The sequence below is a fragment of the Bufo gargarizans genome, chromosome 1, assembly GCF_014858855.1.
Source record: "Bufo gargarizans isolate SCDJY-AF-19 chromosome 1, ASM1485885v1, whole genome shotgun sequence".
In the NCBI taxonomy this organism is placed as follows: Eukaryota; Metazoa; Chordata; class Amphibia; order Anura; family Bufonidae; genus Bufo; species Bufo gargarizans.
The window spans coordinates 476,104,226-476,120,853 of NC_058080.1; positions in this window are offsets into that span (position 1 = coordinate 476,104,226).

A 16,628-nucleotide genomic window follows, 5' to 3' on the forward strand; every position below is an offset into this window, starting at 1 on the left:
CAAGTGCTTTGTAAAAGGAGAAGGAGTTTCATCTTCTGCCAAACACTGGCTGTCATGTTAGTAAATGAACAGTATCCATTAGTGTTGGGGGCGAGCATGCTCGGCCGAACACCATTTTGACTAGAGCATAGCGATGCTTGGCACATCGTGGTGCTCGGCTGAACAACTGCGTGTGCTCGAGCGCGATGCTCGAGTCTCCTCCCCGCACGTTTGTTGGTTCCTACGCAGCCAATAAACATGCAAGGTAGTACTGGCACTCACTGTCATGCTGTAGCCATGTTGGTTAATGGCATTACAGTGATTAGCTGGCCGGAACGCATCAACAGGTGCTATATAGCACCCGATGACACGTGGTTCGGCTCAGTCTTAGTCAGGGCCGCAGAAGAAGGGACAGACATTGTAGGGACAGGAATTTATTTATTTTTTAGCAGGGCTTAGTGTTGAAAGGTGTTAAGAGACCCAAAAGTCCTTTTAAGGACTATTGTTTTATCTGGCTGCAATATATATTATTAGTGCAACCTGCGCTAAATTGCATGTAATTGTTTGGACGCTGCTGACAGTGACGCAACCTCTGCTACATCTGTTGTTACATTTGCGCATCCTAAATATCTGTGACACTCAGCGCAATTGTTTGGCTGCTGCTGACAGCGAAATTACCTGCGCTACATCTCCTGTATAACGTTTGCGCATCCTAAATATCTGGGACATTCAGTGAAATTTTTTCTTAGCCGCTGGTGACAGTGACATTACCTGCGTTATATCTCCTGTATAACATTTGCGCATCCTAAATTTCTGTGAGGTTGTTGTTAGGTCAGCAAGTCAGAAGGATGACCAGAGTGAGGAAGTGGAAGAGGAGGTGGTGGACGATTAAATCACTGACCCAACCTGGGAAGGTGGCAAGCCGATGGAGGACAGCAGTGCAGAGGGAGAGGGATCCGCAGCACTGCAATAGGCTGGAAGAGGCAGTGGGGTGGCAAAAGGGAGAAGGCGGGCCACACCAAACAGGCCCCCAACTGTTCCCCATAGCACCCCCTTGTGGTAATCTCCCTTGCCAAGGGGTAGGTGTTCCGCAGTCTGGTACTTTTTTGAGGAAAGTGTGGATGATAAAAAACTGGTCATTTGCAACTTGTGCCGTACCAAAAAGAGCAGGGGCACTAGCAACCTCACCACCACCAGCATAATCCGCCACATAGCATCAAAGCACCGTAATAGGTGGACCGAACGCCTGGGTCCACAATAAGTGTCTGCGGGTCACACCACTGCCTTCTCTTCCCCTGTGTTACGTGCTGGCCAATCCCCTGTCCAAAATGCAGGCACAGATGCCTCCCGCCCTGCACCTGGACCTTCGCAAGCACTATCAGGTAGCACATCCACTTCTGTGTCCCAGCGCAGCGTACAGATGTCCATACTCCAGGCCTTTGACTGAAAGCACAAATACCCAGCCACCTACCCACAGGCCTTAGCACTAAATGCGCAACTTTCCAAATTGCTGGCCCTGGAAATGTTGTAATTTATGCTTGTGGACAATGAGGCTTTCCGCAGCCTGATGGCAGCGGCCGTCCCTCGTTACTCAGTCCCCAGCCGCCCCTATTCTTCCCAGTGTGCCGTCCCCACCTTACACCAGCATGTGTCCCATAACATCACCCGTGCCCTGACCAACGCAGTTATTCAGAAGGTCCACTTAACGACTGACACATGCACAAGTGCTTTTGGCCAGGGACACTACATTTTCCTGACGGCACACTGGGTGAACGTCTTGGAGGCCGGGAGCGAGTCTTACCCTGGGATGGCACAAGTGCTACCGACTGAAAAGGATTGCTGGCCCTACTTCCATCAGGATTTCCGCCACCACATACATTAGTGGCTGCAACCCCTCCTTCTCCTCTTCCACCTCCTTCTCCACTTCCACCTCTGAATTGTCATCTTGCAGCACCAGTCAGCCATAAGTCAGTAGCTGGAAGCAGTGTAGCGGGGAAGTGGCAACAGGCCGTATTGAAACTAATTTGCTTAGGTAACAAACAGCTCACCACCGCAGAGCTGTGGCTGGGTATAAGGGACCAGACTGAGCTGTGACTCTTACCACTTAACCTACAACCAGGCATCGTTGTGTTTGATAATGGCCGTAACTTGGTGGCGGCTTTGGAGCTTGGCAAGCTCACACACTTACCATGCCTAGCTCACGTGTTCAACTTAGTGGTTTAGTGGTTTCTCAAAACTTACCCCAATTTGCCTGAGCTACTGGTGAAGATGCGCCACGTGTGTGCCTATTTCCGAAAGTCATCTTCAGCAGCCGCCAGTCTGGCAGCGCTGCAGCAGCATAAGCAATTTCCAGCTTACCGACTGTTGTGTAACGTGAGAACGTGCTGGAACTCCATTTTCCGCATGTTGGTCAGGCTTTGTGAGCAGCAGAGGGCAGTAGTGGAATACCAGCTGCAACATGGTTGTCGCCTTTCCAGTCAGCTTCCGTTTTTCACAACCGGCGAGTGGGCATGGATGTCTGACCTCTGTGAGGTTTTACGCAACTTGGAGGAATCAACACAGATGGTGAGTGGCGATGCCGCTATTATCAGCGTAACCATCCCACTTCTTTGTCTACAGAAATGCTCGCTGCTCACAATGAAGGTGAATGCTTTGCATATGGAAGAGGTGGAAATGGGGGAAGACAGTACACAGGGTGAGAGCCAGACCACCCTCCATTCATCTTCTCAGCGCAAATTGGATGATGATGAGGAGGAGGAGGAGGAGCAGGAGACAGTTGTCTTTTGCTACATTGGGTAGTACCCATAGCAGAGTTATTCCATCTGTTCAGCATAGATAGGCCAAAGAGGAGGAAGAGAATGAGGAGATTGAGAGTTATCCTCCTGATGAGGACAGAAAAGTCTTGTCTGTTGGGACTCTCTCTGGCACACACGGCTGACTTTATGTTACGCTGCCTTTCCCGTGACCTTCGCGTTATACGCATTTTGACCAACACCAATTACTGGTTGTTCACCCTTCTTGATCCCCTCTACAAAGAGAACTTCTCATCTCTCAATCCTGTGGTGCATTACCAGAAGGTCCTTGTGGAAAAATTGCTCCAAAAATTTCCAGCTGACAATGCTAGCGGCAGAGTACGTAGTTCCTTGGGCAACCAAAGAGGGAAGATGAGGGTAAAACACAGCAGTTCCAACAGAGGCAGGGCAACACTCTCCAAGGCCTGGGACAGTTTCATGTAATCATGCCAGCACCCTCACCCTGATGAACGGCATAGTGTCACAAGGAGGGAAAAGTTTTGGAAGATGGTGAAGGAGTACGTAGCAGACCGTGTCAGTGTCCTCGGTGATTCCTCTGGGCCTTAAAACCATTGGGTGTCCAATCTGGACAGGTGGCACGAACTGGCGCTCTACGCCTTGGAGGTGCTGGCCTACCCTGCCGCCAGCGTTTTGTCTGAGTGGGTTTTTAGTGCTGCTGGTGGCATTATAACAGATAAGCGCATCCGCCTGTCAATTGAAAATGCTGACAGGTTGACTCTTATCAAAATGAACAAGGCTTGGATTGCCCCTGACTTCTCTACTCCACCAGAGGAAAGCGGATGAACATAAATGCAATTTAAATGTTTTATGGTGTATTGAATACACTGCATTCCCATGCACCCCTTTCACCACAAAAAAGGGTATATGGTTCAATCTTCCTTTTCTCGTCCTCCTCCTCCATCATATCAACATGCTTATTAGGCTGCCCTCGCTCCTAATGTATTAGAGGGTCAGCTCAGCAGAAGACCCTCACCCCTAATGTTTTAGAGGGTCACCAGCAGGCCCTCACCCCTAATGTTTTAGATGGTCAGATCAGCCTCAGACACTCACCCCTAATGTTTTAGAGGGTCATCTCAGCAGTAGGCCCTCTCCCCTAATGTTTTAGAGGGTCAGCTCAGCAGCAGAACCTCCCCCCTAATGTTTTAAATGGTCACATCAGCAGCAGGCCCCCGCCCCTGATGTTTAGATGGGCATGCCATCAATCATAATTTTTCAAGGGTGTGTAGGATGCCCTCCTTTATGTGTAATAAAGGGTGTATTGGAGTGCCGGTTCCTTGTAATTTTTGGCAGCCCTTTCACTTAGTGCATAGGCTTTATGAGTGTAGGAGTCCCACTACCTGAACAATCGTATCACAATGTGAATGAGACCCTCCTTTATGTGATATACAGGTTGTATCGGAGTGCCTCTTCCTTGTAATTTTCGGCAGCACTTGCACTTTATATACAAGTAAATATACAGGAAAAAATGTTTCCTAACATTTTTTCCTCTAAAATCGATTTTATCTTCGGTTTTGTGCGTATTATTGTAAGTGGCATACTACTCGGACAACATCGTTCCCAGCAGCGACCTGAGAGTCCAAGATGCATCCAGACATACTCCCCATGCTGTTCCCGAACCATTTCAGTGGTGTTTCCATCAATTTCTGACCTTTTCCTGTGAACCAAACACCCTCCACTCTTCAGAGCAGGGGGTGCCTGGTTTAATGCTCTGATTGTCCCAATGACTTCCATTGTTCTCTGGTGCTCTGTAGAGCACCCAAGCATCCCAAAGTGTTCTACTTGAGCACCAGAGCACCCGAGCACTTTGGTGCTCGATCAACACTAGTGTCTGAATCATCTTTACATAGAGAAAATAAGAGGCATTTAATAAGGTCTTTACACCAATATTGTGACGTCAAAAGGTCACACTTTATGGTTTACTCCATATTTGCACCATAATGTGCAGACTTTTTGAAGTACTCGCCAGTCTTAGTTACATAGTTAATACGGTTGAAAAAATACATAAGTCCATCAAGTTCAACCAAGGGTTAGGTGGGGATGCGAATCCCAGAAGGAAGTGAGACTGAGATTTCTACACATTTTAATAAGCATTAATGTTGTTTACTTTTAAGAATTAATCTAAACCCTTTTTAAAACTGTCCACTGTTCCTGCTGTGACCACGTCCTGAGGAAGTCTATTCCACACATTCACAGTTCTTATAGTAAAGAAGTTTTGACGCTTTTGGAGACTGAAATTTTTCTTTTCCATTCGGAGGCAGTGTCCCCTTGTCTTTTGAGGGCATTTTACATGAAACTGTTTTTCACCGTATTTTTTATATGGCCCATTTATATATCTGTATAGGTTAATCATGTCCCCCCTTAGATGTCTCTTCTCAAGACTAAATAAATGTATTTATTTTAATCTTTCTTCATAACTAAGACCCTCCATGCCCCTTATCCTTTTAGTCGCTCTCCTCTGTACTTTTTCAGCTGTAGTGCATCCTTTCTATGGATTGGTGCCCAGAACTGAACTGCATATTCCAGATGAGGCCGCACCAGCGCTTTGTAAAGTGGTAATATTACATCCCTGCTCTGCGAGTCCATGCCTCGTTTAATGCATGACAATATCCTGGTGGCCTTAGAAGCAGCTGATTGACATTGTATGCTGTTATTTAATCTACCATCTTGATAAAGGTCTCTCACTATTTCCGATATTGGACTATCCACTATACAGTAAACAATGCTAGGTCATTCTCTTTCCTAAACACTTGTGAGATAAAGCTCCTTATGAGGAAAGGCTTGCCCAGAATCAGGGTAGAGGCTTGGAATGGATGGTGGATAGGCCAGTGTAAAATTTGGGCATTCACAAGGTATAAGATTCTTTCATTTGTCCCCTAGAAAAACAGAAAATTGACTATAAGTAATATTAGTGGAAATCTGCTTCATTGGCCATGTTTAAAACTCAATCTATTGCACTATTTGGTGTTAGGACAGCTGCCCATAGCTGCTGCTGCCTTGCTCTCACCTGTGGGCATGGACACCATGCTGCTGTCTCCATGCTTGTTGCTAGTGCTCCAGCCTATGTCACCTTATGGCATATGTGCACTCACCTCTGGCCTCTTAAAGGGACAGTAAGAGCACTTCCAAATTCCAAATCCTTTCCCAGCCAATGGCTCTCGGTCCTCTTCATGCAGAGGGTGCCTGAGCTTTATGATGATCAGCAAAGCTGCTGACGTCTAGTGATTCTGTGATTCTCCTGCATTTATCCTGCATTTGTTCTTGTCTGTGCTCCAGCTCTGTACCCGCCCTACCTGTGTGTTCCTGCCAGGGGCGTTGCTAGGGTCTCAAAAGATCCAGGGCCCAAGCCCCAATGAATATGGCCCCATTCTTTAATCCTTCTCCCCTCCCCTTACACACCGCATTTTGCTGTACATGCTATACAGCAGCACATACCTATCACATCCAGTGCCTCCCAGGTGACATCTCCTCCAATGTAGATCATCTCTGCTGTAGATCATCTCTGCCATCATCTTTTCCATTTTGTCCGTACAACTTCGTTCAGCCGTGCCTCGTCTCTGCAGAGTGTGACACACAGACATCTTAGCTTCCTCACTTTTCTATCATCATCTCCCAACATGGAGTCCCCACAGTGTTATCCTGCTGCTCGCTGTGCTCCCCAATACCCTCAAATACTATAGTGAAGAAAAATTTGTGCCCCCATAGTAATAGTGCTCCTCAAAGTCCCACCAATAGTAATTTCCTTCTAGAATTTCCTTCTAGTAATACTGCCCCCTACAGTGCCCCCAACCATGATAACGCTCCCCAAGAATTCTCCCATTAGTAGAAGAGCCCTCCAGTATTAATAATACCCTCACAGAGCCCTCAGTAGAAATAAGGCCCCCTATTATTCGCCCAGTGGTAATACAGATCTCTACAGACCCCTCAGTAGTAATAAGGCCCCCATAGCGCTCTTAGTAGAAATAAGGCGGATATATAAGTCCCTCCTATAGAGCCCCCAGTAGTAATAGGAATGCCTATAATGTCCCCTGGATTTGCAGTGCCCCCTGTAGTTATATTCCTCCCTTCACCATACAGTCCCATGTAAATAACATCACACCTTCTCTCCTGCCCCCTCCAAAATACAGTTCTATGTAAATAACATCACTCCCTCCCACAGCCACCTCCAACATACAGTCCCATGTAAATAACATAATCCCCTCGCACAGCGGCCTTCAACATACAGTCCCATGTAACTAGCATCACCCTGCCCCAGCCACCTCCAACATTCAGTCCCATGTAAGTAATATCACTCCTTCCCACAGCCGCCATCAACACACAGTCCCATGTAAATAACATCACTCCCTCCCCCAGCCGCTTCTAACATACATTCCCATGTAAATAACATGACCCCCTCCACAGCCACCTCTAACACACCGTTTCATGTATATAACGTCCCTCCCTTCAGCACTAACATACAGTCCCAGTTAAATAACTTCAACTCCCAGCATTGCTCTGCCTGTCCCTTCACTTGCCTCTCATTATGTAGCAGACATCACCACAGCTTCTTCTCCTCTGTACTGCTCACATGATGGTGACATCATCACAGGTCCTTCTCAACCACTGCCTGTTTTGCTGGTCACAGCTCTCTCAGTGCATTAGATTCAATTGTATTGCTTTCCTGAAGACACAATACAGTTGTATCTATCTGGCAGGCAGGACATTCGGGGCCTGGGACAAAACATCAGGGGCCCAGTCTCCGAATGTTTTAACCTAGCAACGCCCCTGGTTCCTGCACTTCCAGTTTCAGATCAGATGTTTTGTTTAAGTTTAACCCAGTTTACAGTATCTGGCTAGTCTGTATTCATGCCAAGTATCCAGCCTGCCTGCCTCGCCTGTGTCTTCACTACCACCCTTCCTGCCAGTTTATCCTGTGTGTCCTACCAGCTACACTGCACGTGTGCTATCTGTATCTATAATTTTGACATTTAAGCCTTAGTGACTGTTCAGACTGATCCTTCCGTTTTTCTGCCTGTTTTACTCCATTTTCTTTGTACTGAGCTACTGGTGCTTGCGTTGGAGTCCCTGACCCCAGTAGATCAGCTGTCATATTCTCACTTCCTTCTGAGATTCACATCCCCACCTAAACCCTTGGTTGAAGTTGATGGACGTATGTCTTTTTCCAACCGTATTAACCATGTAACCACACGTGGCTATCCCAGGAGGTAGCAATCTGGCTGCTCCCCTGCAGCAATGTCCAGATCCCTGTACAGGGGTTAAAGGATGAATACCAGAGGAGTGCCAGAATAACACCCTTAGGGTTTATTTTCATTGATTCATAAAATTTTGTATCACATAATAAAAATTCATGTAGGACAATTCAAATTTTTCACAATACAGCTGATTTTACAAGGTATTTTCTTAAATTTCCTCTACTGTAAAAGGCATTATCCAACAAATAAAAATAAAAATATATTTTGTAATGCTCACTATTATTACTATTATTTTAACTATATCAATTCAAAAATGTTGCTTTACATTGTAATTTTCATTTTCCCCGCCCTCCTATTTACTCCCATTATCTGGGGGGAATGATCGCTTTTTTTCTGTGAGTGATCAACAGCTGTTACATGTGTTTATCAAGCACCTGCATCTCCCAAGAGTGCACTGCAGTTAGCTCTTATTAACCCATTATCATGGGTTAACCCCTTGAGCTATAAGCTTGTTAAAGCATTCATCATATCACTATCATCAGATAAATCCTGCTCATCATTAGGATTGTTACACAACATACGTCAAGTAGAACAACTTCTCTGTCAAATACATTTCATTTATTGTAGAGAAATTTCCAAAGGTGTCAATTACCCTTACAGAACGTTTGTAAAAAGAAAAACACTAATATCACTAAGGTTCTGTCCACTACATGCTAAGGCCCCTGCCCGTTGCCGTATTGCGGACCTGCATTTTTGCGGATCTGCAATACACGGGTGCTGTTCTGTGGGCATTCGCATCACAGATGCGGACCAATTCACTTCAATGGGTCCACAAATCCGGAGATGCGGAATGGTGCGGAACGGAAGCACGGAACGGAAACCCACGGAAGCACTACGGAGTGCTTCCGTGGGTTTTCGTCCCGTACTTCCGTTCTGCAAATAGATAGAACATGTCCTATCTTTTTTCGGAATGGGCGGATCGCAGACCCATTAAAGTGAATGGGTCAGCGATCTGTTGCGGCTGCCTCACAGACGGTGTTCATGCATTGCGGCCCGAATTTTCTAATTTTTGCGAAATTTCGTGTGAAGGAGGACTAACAGTTCAGGTGCTGTTTTATCCAGTGAAATCTTTTATAAAGAAACGAACTGACTTATTATAAGTCAATAACATCCATCAGAATCATAATCAATCCATCACATCTGTAATGTCTCTGTCACGACCCTTGGTCATGGTCGTGACTCCTTGGGAGCCGCTTCCAGTTGCCCGCGGTTTGGTGTTGTGTCAACCGCAGCTGGGGGCACTTAGTGGTTTGCCTCAGGTGGGTTTGCCGCGGACAACAGGCATGCGTGCGGTTGCCCTTGGCAACGTGTGTTTGTGTGCACTTCCTTTGTCTGTTTGTTGGGCACGAGGTCATGTTTGTATGCACTTAGACACCTCCCTTCACTTGCGGTTGTCCGCGGCAACATCTGGTGTTGTGTGCATGTGGTGGCAGTGTCTCGGCCTGCTGGCTGTTCTTCAGGACATGGTTGCCACGCATGCCGTTGCCGGCGGTAACAGGTGAGTGTGTTTGTGTGCTTTTCCCTTTGTGTGGATTCACTACTCTGCCTGGTGTAGGAAGGGTTAACTCCCTTCTTTCTGTGTGAACCCTGGGTGTGTCTGACTGTTGGGTGTGGCTTCTTGGCCCTATAAAGCCTCAGTGGAAGGCAGTAGTCAGAGAGGGTGCTTCAGCCATGCTTGCTGGAGACATCCTCCTGGTTACTTTACCATCTGCCAGTGGGGGCCACCCTTCTGGTCATAAAACTATGTTACTCGGTGTTATGAAGGTGTGTGGGGGGTTTCCTTATTATTGCAACTTATGGTCCTGGGTTCCTGTGTGATGTCTGGTGTGTGCTGTGTTCGTTTGTGTTCTGAACAGCAGCACTTGCACATGGGTTCCAGGTTTTGTTGTCTGTGGCAGGTGAGCCATCGAAAGAGGGTGAAGCATGCATCGCCATAGGCTGATGGGGTGCATGCGCGTTCTCCGGAGGGAGAGCGTTATGGGGTTCACCGTTAACGGCACGGTTGGTGGCTTTTCCCCGCCACCTTGCTAACCGTGTCCGTGTTGGTGACCCCTCGTCCCTCTCAGGGTTCCTATCTCTGGTCGTCTGCTGGCAGCATTCCTTTGGTGTTCCGGCAGGTGTGCTGGTTGGGGAGTGTCTGCTGGCAGCGACCTGGAGTAGGAACGTTTTCCTGAGTTGGACGCGGTGTCCAGTGTCACTCCTCCAGACTGCTTTGGTGGCTTGCTGCCTGGGACTGAGGTGTCGGTCCAGGTATGTTGGCGGCAGTTCTGGAGGAGGATACGGGTACCTGTCTGGCAATGCCTCCAGTTGTTCTTTCCTCCAGTCTGCTTTGGTGGCTGATGACCTGGGACCGTTGTGTCGGTCCAGGTTTGTTGGCGGCAGTTCTGGAGGGAGACACTGGTGGTTATCAGGCATTGCCCCTCTCCTCCTCCCTGTTGTTTGGTCCCACCAGCTTCCCTTTTCGGTTGGGGGGGGCTTTGAGGGGAGGGAGTGTCACGACCCTTGGTCATGGTCGTGACTCCTTGGGAGCCGCATGCAGTTGCCCGCGGTTTGGTGTTGTGTCAACCGCAGCTGGGGGCACTTAGTGGTTTGCCTCAGGTGCGGTTGCCGCGGACAACAGGCATGCGTGCGGTTGCCCTTGGCAACGTGTGTTTGTGTGCACTTCCTTTGTCTGTTTGTTGTGCATGAGGTCATGTTTGTATGCACTTAGACACCTCCCTTCACTTGCGGTTGTCCGCGGCAACGTCTGGTGTTGTGTGCATGTGGTGGCAGTGTCTCGGCCTGCTGGCTGTTCTTCAGGACACGGTTGCCACGGATGCCGTTGCCGGCGGTAACAGGTGAGTGTGTTTGTGTGCTTTTCCCTTTGTGTGGCTTCACTACCCTGCCTGGTGTAGGAAGGGTTAACTCCCTTCTTTCTGTGTGAACCCTGGGTGTGTCTGACTGTTGGGTGTGGCTTCTTGGCCCTATAAAGCCTCAGTGGAAGGCAGTAGTCAGAGAGGGTGCTTCAGCCATGCTTGCTGGAGACATCCTCCTGGTTACTTTACCATCTGCCAGTGGGGGCCACCCTTCTGGTCATAAAACTATGTTACTCGGTGTTATGAAGGTGTGTGTGGGGTTTCCTTATTATTGCAACTTATGGTCCTGGGTTCCTGTGTGATGTCTGGTGTGTGCTGTGTTCGTTTGAGTTCTGAACAGCAGCACTTGCACATGGGTTCCAGGTTTTGTTGTCTGTGGCAGGTGAGTGTTGTGTTGGTTGCATTTGCCTGTCACTGCCATAAGTTGTTTCTGTTCCCCTTGTAGCTTGGCCACTTTAGACTCCTGTTTCTCCGTGTCCAGGAGGAACGGGCTGTCTACCCAGCTCCTAGCTCAGGGAACGACGGAGGGTCAGTAGGGATCCGAGGTTCCTGAGTATGGGCCCTCCTACCTTTAAGGGCGGCCCATGCAGCTAGGAGTCAGGGTCAGATTAGGAAAGCGCTAGGAGGTGACCTGCTCCCTTATTCTGTGGTTCTGGCCAAGTAGCAACCTTACCATCACCTGGCACTGCACGGCTGAGGGTTTTCCCCATCCCCAGCCGTGACAGTCTCCTATAAAATAAAAGACATGACCCATTGTGAACAAAAGCTAAGTATTACATTATTTGTTAATAAGGTTTAAGGGGTTTTGTCACTTCAGCAAGTGGCATTTATCATGTAGAGAAAGTTAATACATGGCACTTACTAATGTATTGTTAATATCCATATTGCTTCCTTTGCTGGCCGGATTAATTTTTCAATCACATTATACACTGCTCATTTCCATGGTTATGACCACCATGCAATCCATCAGTGGTGGTCGTGCTTGCACACTACAGGAAAAACGCTAGCCTCTCTGGTGACTGAGACCATGGGCCTGCATATACAGTAGACTGGTGCTTTTTCCATGGAAATGAGCAGTGTATAATGTAATGGAAAAATGAATCCAGCCAGCATAGAAAGCAATATGGACAAATCACAATACATTAGTACTGTATATTCCTGCGTATAAGACTACTTTTTAACACATGAACATCTTCTCAAAAGTCGGGGGTCGTCTTATACGCCGGTTGTCGTCTCATATGCCGGTATACAGCGTGCTGAAACTTACTTCCTAGCAAGACTGGAGAAGCTGTCCTTCTCCAGCTTCAGGGACAGGCGCCCTCTAGCTGAGCCACCGTGTGCTGCATCCCGGCCAGCCGCTCCTGAAGCAGCCCCCTCTTCCTGCTCTCAGTGGTTTTCTCATGCCGGCAGTATCACATTGCGTACTACTGCTCAGATCGTCTTGAAGACAGGGAGGGCTGGGCAGGCAGGGAGAGCTGACCCACCCAATCCAAGCAGGCTTTGTATGCAGTGTGCACAGAAAATACCGGTACATCGCTTGCTGTGATTGGCTGGTTGTTGTATACTGGGTTGGATTGGCGATTTTGAGGGAAGGCAGGGGGGGAGCAGGAGCATCTGCACTTAAGCCAATTCTAATGTTGGCGGATCTCTAATGAAGTTTGGTGTGCATCTTATCTGTGGTGAAAAAACAGAGTCTATCTGGGGAGCAGATACATGTGGTGGTGAATACAGTACAACACCAGAATCTGTACCTGTACATACAGTACAGCACCAGTATCTGCATCGGTACATACAGTACAGTATACAAATGGCTAACAGTCAAGACCCCATCATGGCTCTACCAGCAAGAAGAAAGAAATATGAAGCCAGTTTCAAATTTAAAGTTGTAAACTTTGCCATGGAACATAATAACTGCGCTGCTGCAAGACAATATGGAGTAACAGAAAAGATGGTTTGCGACTGGAAAGCAAATTAAAAGCATTAAAGAGTATGCCAAGGGGTAAGTGTGCATTAAGGAGAGGCACCCCACATTGGCCAGAACTCGAAAAACATGTAGCAGACATGGTGAATGAGCATCGCCAAAACGGTTATGTAGTGACACAAAATAAAATACGTTTGTTTGCACTTCAGTGAGCCAAATCTAACCCAGATCACAGCAACAGATTTAAGGCCACTGCATCCTGGTGTACTAGATTCTTGGAAAGGCATAGTATGGTACTGAGGCAAAAGACGAAAATTGCACAACAATTACCTGCAGATCTTGATGCCAAAGTAAATGTTGTTGGAGGGGTAGTCTTATATGGCGAGTATAGCCCAAACCCTATATTTCAACTGGAAAAGTTGGGGGTCGTCTTATACGCCCAGTCGTCTTATACGCCGGAATATACGGTAAGTGTCTTGTATTGACTTTCTCAGCATGATAAATGCCACTTGCTGAAGTAACACAACCCCTTTAAGTGTAGAGAAACTTGCTCTACCCCATCACTCCTACAGACCACTATGCTGCTTGGGCACATACTCATATCTTCTGTGTAAATATTAGTGAATTGAACACAGACTTGGGATTTTTTTATTCCAGAATTATTGAAAAATATTGTTTGTTAGAATTTTTGCCTATTTTTCTTTTTTGTTTTGGCATTGCTATACCACTGAAAATTAGTTACAAAATATTAGTTGTAGTAGTCAGTGCAGAGAGATAAAGCTCCTATACAGAACCTAACCCACTGTCAGTTTACTCCTGCTGTGAGAGGAATATGTATCTGCTAGTAAACTAGTAGGTGTAGAAATGGGATTATGATATCAAAGCTCTATGGCTCTCTGGATAGCCTTAGATAAAGATGCCCAAAAAAGAGCCTTGCACTTATCAGTCTAATGTGTGATGCTGTAATTGAGTCTCTCACCCCCCTTCCCTGTCTATACAGAGTGAATGGTCTGACGGAGAAAGGCATGAGGCTTTTTGCCATCCAAAAAGTCCAAATAAAGTCGAGAGCCAGAACAGAAAGTAGAATACATGGAGTAACTTCAAAAAGGTTAGTGGTTGCTTTCACTTCTATGGGGCTGAGCTGCGCCTAGGCAACGTCACTGATGAACGTGTCATCACTGGCCTAAGAAAAGCCGAGAGAAGGCCATGGTACTACTACGAGTTCCGCTGGCTTCCCAAACAGCTGATCGGCAGGGGGTCCCGGGTGTTGGACCACCACTAATCATATACTGATGACCTATCCTGAGGATAGGTCATGTTATAAAGTCTTGTAAAACTCCTTTAAACAATAAAAAAAATTATAGGAACATTCATTCCCAATCATTGCCCCAGGTGAATATGCCCAGTGAACATGCAACAATGTCGAAGATATTGACTGGACCTAGTGAACAAAGAGTTTTAGTGTCAATATGAAGAAAGTGAAACCTCAAAGTGATCTCAATCCTGTTATTCAGTAAAATATGAAATAAGCACAGAATGGAGGGGTTTTCCAGGTCTGCTACACCAGTGACATTTCTCATATTCTTAATAACTAGCTGTATCTATACCTCGTGGTAATCCTGTTTCAGAGTTCTTAAATGTCAGAGAGCATCAGTTTAAGGCTTTTGAGATTTTGTCCAGCTGTCTAAGACATTTGGTCTGGTGCTTCCCTGAAGAGAAGAAGTGCCATCCATACATTCAGCCTGAGTAAAACTTTTGTAAGGGAACTGTTAGAGCGTATGAAAGGAAAATTGCACTGATAGATCATTTTTTTCTGACAAAGGATGAATTGGCATCATTAGGTGGTAAATGAACTATTGAAAGAAAAGACCATTCTGACATTATTAAACCTAAAAGAAAAATTTTACAGACTCGTGGCCTTATCACAGCTAGCTATATTTCTTTGTCTACAGTTTGTTCTCTCTAAACAGTTATTTAGCAATAAAAGCAAAGTGCCCTCATTTTACCTGTCCATATCATCAGAAAAATGCACATTTATGGAATAAAAGACAGATGGAGAAGATAAGTCCCGAGAAACAGATTTTATACAATAGTTATCTATCAATCTTGAAGCCTACTAAAACCTGATAAAAGCCAATTGTCTTTCTTTCAGTTTCTAGTTTGAGTAAAAATGAATTTTTTGGGGAATTAATAAGCAATTTGGCTGGGGTCTTAATGAGGTTACATGAATTTTCTCAGATTTATTCTCTGTAATCTTTAAAAGCAGTTCAGCAAAATCATGGAAGAGGTTAGAATATATATAAAGCAGAGAAGGTATAAAAATCACCTTGTACTGTTGACTCGTGATTTTTAATGCATCTGTACACAGTTGGCAGTGGCAGTCTGTGGCAGACATATGCAACTGAATTTATATACTTTGGGGGTCATTTATTAAGACCGACGTTTTAGACGCTTGTCTTAATATCCCCTATAGCTGGTGGTGGATCCGCTGGGGTTCTGTAGAGCCACCAGCCCCTACAAAACTTTGGTGGATCCACTGCCACTTCTAAATAGCTAGCTGTCTTACATTTAGACCATTTTCTACGCCTAAACAGGAGTAGAAAATGGTAAATGAGATGGGCCTGCTGGCTCGTCCCCTTTCCATGCCATGCTCACTTTTTTAGACCTGGCGAGAGCGGTAAAAAGTTGCAGATTGCAGATCAAAGGCCCTTTGTTCCACAATCTGCACCAGAAATACGCCTAATATAGGTATATACTGGCAATTCCTACATGGAAGATTGAATAGCAGAGAGTCTGAGGATAGTCCAGGGGTCTTGCATTTGCTCCTGTTCCATCAAAGTAAAGCCAGTATTACACATGCCGATTTTTCGGCAGATGATCGCTAATAAGTGTTCATATGAATCCTCGTTAGTAATCATCTTGCAGTGTAATACTGCCGCCAACTGCCCGATGAACGAGCAAATGCTCATTCATCGGGCAATTTAAATCTTTTGACATGTTAAAAAATGATTGTTTGCAGGGGGCAGATCGTGGTGTCTAATCACAATCTGATGTTGGCAAACCACTATACAGCATGAGGACTAGTGATGGCATAGCGATCGCTCCTTCCCATGCTGCGGAGGAGATTGCTGCATGTAATACCAGTGGTCTTCTCCACTAACAAACAGGCGATTGCTAGGAGGAAACATTTCCCTCCCAACAATCGTCTGCCATATCGAACTGTGTAATACAGCATTAAGACTAGACATGCAAATAAGATAGCTGTCAGCCAAATGCTTATTTGGCAGTCAACTATCACTCCCTATCCCCTCACACACATGCCTGCTTGGCTTAGCCAAGAAAGCATGTGTTCTCCGTAGATTTATTTAGCAACAGCTTATCTTTCAGAAATCAAAGGCATCAGATTGAAATCCAACTTGCCTAATCCTTATCTCACTCAACATCTGGGGAGATTCGGCATGGGCCCTATATCCATTAGCTGGTCATCCAGTCAAGCTGAAATATGATTTTGACACATGACCTGTTAAATCATACTCCCCCTCCTGGTGCCCCAACAGTGTTATCTTGATACTGCTCCCAATACTGTGTGATTCATATATTCCCCCATAGTAACAGTGCTCCCAAAAGTCCCACCAATAGTAATTCTCTCCCAGAATGCCCCCATCACTAGTAATGTCCTCCATATTATGTCCAAACTAATGCCCCCCGTACCACCATTAGTAATAATGCCCCCCTAAAGTGCTACCAGTGGTAATAAGGCCTCTTTATAGTGGCCCAGTAGTTATCATAGGCCTTACTATAGTCCCCTCAG